Below are 3,987 nucleotides of genomic sequence, written 5' to 3' on the forward strand. Positions count from 1 at the left end.
CAAATATGTAACACATAAACAAACGAAACGACAACCACTGATTACAGGCTCCTGACTTGGGATAGGCACATGCATAGATAATGTGGCTGGGTTAAACATGCAAAGTTTTTTTTACATTGGCATTTCCACATATATCACATTGCATTGCACTTTCAGTTTCATTCATCAGTCATTAACGTTTTTTCACAATTTAAGGTTAAGTTTTATTTGTTTTGAATGATTAAACCATTTGCATGATTTCAAATGTCATGTCCACTTTTTCCTACCTGCCCCTGGAGGACTTTTGAATTCAGTGTTGGTTTGAAATAGCACATCCTATTGATGGCCTCTTTTTCTAAATTTTATTAAAAGTTTCAACTACATAGTTAGATCTTAATTTTTCAGGCTTTTTACATCATATGGCTGATCTAGATGCTGTTTTAAGAGCACAGTCTGTACTGTTTGTGATTGAAGAAGAAGTGGAAACAAAGCCAGAAAATCTGTTGAGCCATACAGATATTCTGTTTAATATGTCCTGAAACACAAACTTCAGCGAAGACCTACTTTAGTAAAGATGCATGGCAGCTTGTTTTAAATACTCTCAAAGTATTAGAAGGTACACAAATGTAACAAGTCTGAATATTAAAAATAGAAAACTAACGACCTTATTTAAATATAAAAATGAACAAAAAACAAATATGTAACACATAAACAAACCACTGATTACAGGCTCCTGACTTGGGATAGGCACATGCATAGATAATGTGTCTGGGTTAAACATGCAGGTTTTTTTTTACATTGGCATTTCCACATATATCACATTGCATTGCACTTTCAGTTTTATTCATCAGTCATTAACGTTTGTCACTATTTAAGGTTAAATTTTAACTTAACTGCTGCAATCAAAGAATTTTCATTGCTTTTTTAGCTCACCTGGCCCACAAGGCCAAGTGAGCTTTTCTCATCACTTGGCGTTCCTCGTCCTTTGTTCGTCTCCGTCGACATCGTTGTTAACTTTTACAAAAATCTTCTCCTCTGAAACTACTGAGTCAAGTTTAACCAAACTTAGCCACAATCATTATTGGGGTATCTTTTTGAAAAAAAAATGTGTGCAGTGACCCAGCCAACCAATCAAGATGGCCGCCATGGCTAAAAATAGAACACATGGGGGTAAAATGAAGATTATAACTCTGAAAATAAAGCATTTAGAACAAATCTGACAAAGAAGGAATTGGTATCTAGTCAATATCTATTTTCCCTGAAATTTTCAAATGATTTGGAGAAATGATTATTGGGTTGCCTCCCCCTCAATTGGTAATTTGAAAAAAAATGCCTTTTTTGGTTATTATCTTGAATATTGTTATAAATAGAGATAAATTGTAAACAGCATAAATGTTCAGCAAAGTAAGATCTACAAATAAGTCAACATGACCAAAATGGTCAGTTGACCTCTGAAAGAGTTATTGCCCTTTATAGTAAATTTTTAACAATTTTCATTAATTTGGTAAATTGGTTTACAAAATACTTTCCTTTCTATCTAAAGGGCCTAGTTTATTATAGATAGAAAAATTGTAAGTAACAAGAATGTTCAGTCAAGTAAGATCTTCAAACACAATTTTGTCATGAATCCATCTGTGTCCTTCAAAGACTAAGGTGAGCGACACAGGGTCTTTAGAGCCTCTAATTTATGTTTTAGATATGTATATTAGTAACACTCAGAAGTATTATGATAAGATTTCTCCATGCCAAACAAGAAAAGGCAAAGCTTTAATAGGTCCAGTTGAAGGTGAGTTTCATATTAATGAATATTGAAAAAAACATCTGAACGTAAGTACGTATATGTGGAATAATTGTCATTGGTACCAACCCCAGTTACGACATTGAACAAGTATTAAATAAGCTCTCTACGAGTTCAAGTTTGACATCATTATAAAGTTGACTTTTGACTGGTTTCTGCTGGTTTATAGTAGAAACGTGTTTAACTGGCCATGGACCTAAGAGCAAATTGATTTTATTTCCAATAAATTAATTAATGAAAATATAAAATGTGTAAAAGATTTTCAAGGAGACAACAATGAGCTAGAGACCAATTTTCATAGATGTAAACTACTATTGGTTACTGTTTGGCCTTCAACAATAAGCAAAATCTTTAAAATGTAGGAAGTTATGAAGACTTTGTGACATTATGTTAAGACTTTGTAATAACTTCACCATTGTTTTAAGGATAAAGCTTATTCAAGCACTTTTAAAAAAAAATTGTAGGAAGAATATTTAATAAGTTTTCAAAAAGGACATCAGACCAGATTAAATCAAGTAAGTAATTCTTGACTTGTGTTAGTATTTTAATTTATAATGGTCTGATTAGTGCTGTTTTCTACTGCACAAGTATTTCTTTGGACATAATACAGTTTGGGTTCTACAGATAAGTCTGAACCATCTTAAATATTTATCAATATGCTCCAGTAACATTGATAGTGCAAGATGTTAACTCTGCATAGTATATTATTTACTTTTTATATTTGTATCGATTTAGTATAAAACCAGATAGGTTGTTCATTTGTGTAAGTTGAAATTTGAAAATTCACCTCTTATTCCATTTTTTTCTCTTAAAAGATGATTTCAATATATTTTTTTAGCTTTTTGGCAGAAAAATGAAATAGCATTTTTGAAAATGTATTTCATTGTCCTTAAGGCATCATGAATTATATATAATCATTGATAAAAAATCTGCACCAACAAAATTAGAGGTGAGTGATTTCAGGCTTTCATGATCCTCTTGTTTCTGTAGATATCTTGTTTCAATATTTGTGAAAAATGTTTATTCCAACCTGGGGAGATATGATATAACAAAGAATACTAACAATTTAAGCAGTTTATTTATACACATTTTTTATACCCAATGCAACTTAAGTTACGAAAGGTAAAATGTTTTTGACTGGTCCATCTCTCTTTTTGTCTGTCGCCATCTGTAAACAAAAAAGCTTGGATGGGATTGTTATTGACAGAAATAAGAGGAAGGAAGCTTTTGTCACGAGGGGACTGGATAAAAATCATAGTCTGGATGCTGCCTTCATTTCTGGTGTGATTTTCTTCTTTACATAAATAAAGTGTTGGTTACCATAAAAGCTTCGATAGGATTGATTTTTAGATAAATCTGTAGAGGGGTATTTTTTGTTCAGGAGGGGGACTTTCTGCTTTATGCCTAGAACATGTAGAAAGCACATTTATTTTTTGTTGGTTGGATTTCCTATAAATTTCAATGAAGTGCTGGATATCGGTTAAGGTGGACCACTTTGTCAGGGGGGGACTTGGATGAAAATCATAGATTTATATTTTGTTTGCCTAGTGACAATATAGGGATGTGGAGTATGTGATCCTGCTCACTTAACTTAAGTTCTTTTATAGATAACCAAGGTATAAAAAAAAGTTCTATGACATAATTCTAGGTAAAAAAGATAAGAAATCCTTTGATAGTGATGACAGATCTCCATTTAAAGCAAGAAAAGGTAGGTATTTTGATATTTTTTGTATTTAAAAATACTTATTGCTGTTGTTCTACACATCTACAAATTTCCTACTCAATTATGCATGTATCAGGCTTATTATGTTGCATGCCAGAAGCATTTCATCTTAACAAGTCACTTCTAACATCTTATAATTAATTACTTTATAGAAAAAAGAAGTGTATATTCCTTTACAAGTGAGGAATTTTCTCCATTAAAAGCTAGGAAAGCTAGGAAATCCTTTACAAGTGAGGACAGTTCTCCATTGAAAGCTAGGAAAGCTAGGAAATCCTTTACAAGTGAGGACAATTCTCCATTAAAAGCTAGAAATCCTTTACAAGTGAGGATAGTTCTCCATTAAAAGCTAGGAAATCCCTTACAAGTGAAGATAGTTCTCCATTAAAAGCTAGGAAATCCTTTACAACTGAGGACAGTTCTCCATTAATTGCTAGGACATCCTTTACAAGCAAGGACAGTTCTCCATTAAAAGCAATAAAAGGTGAGT

The 3,987-nt window shown here is 32.2% G+C and overlaps 2 long non-coding RNA genes across 2 annotated transcripts; both read left to right on the forward strand.

Moving 5' to 3' along the window:
- Positions 1 to 492: 492 nt before the first annotated feature.
- On the forward strand, positions 493 to 1,765 carry LOC134695434 (uncharacterized). Its single transcript, XR_010102766.1, has 2 exons — positions 493 to 595; positions 1,676 to 1,765. It is a non-coding gene; the product is annotated as an uncharacterized LOC134695434 (long non-coding RNA).
- Positions 1,766 to 2,265: 500 nt separating this feature from the next.
- LOC134695423 (uncharacterized) lies at positions 2,266 to 3,783 on the forward strand. Its single transcript, XR_010102760.1, has 3 exons — positions 2,266 to 2,292; positions 3,426 to 3,485; positions 3,653 to 3,783. It is a non-coding gene; the product is annotated as an uncharacterized LOC134695423 (long non-coding RNA).
- The last annotated feature ends 204 nt before the right edge of the window (positions 3,784 to 3,987 follow it).

Source organism: Mytilus trossulus, chromosome 13, assembly GCF_036588685.1.
Source record: "Mytilus trossulus isolate FHL-02 chromosome 13, PNRI_Mtr1.1.1.hap1, whole genome shotgun sequence".
In the NCBI taxonomy this organism is placed as follows: Eukaryota; Metazoa; Mollusca; class Bivalvia; order Mytilida; family Mytilidae; genus Mytilus; species Mytilus trossulus.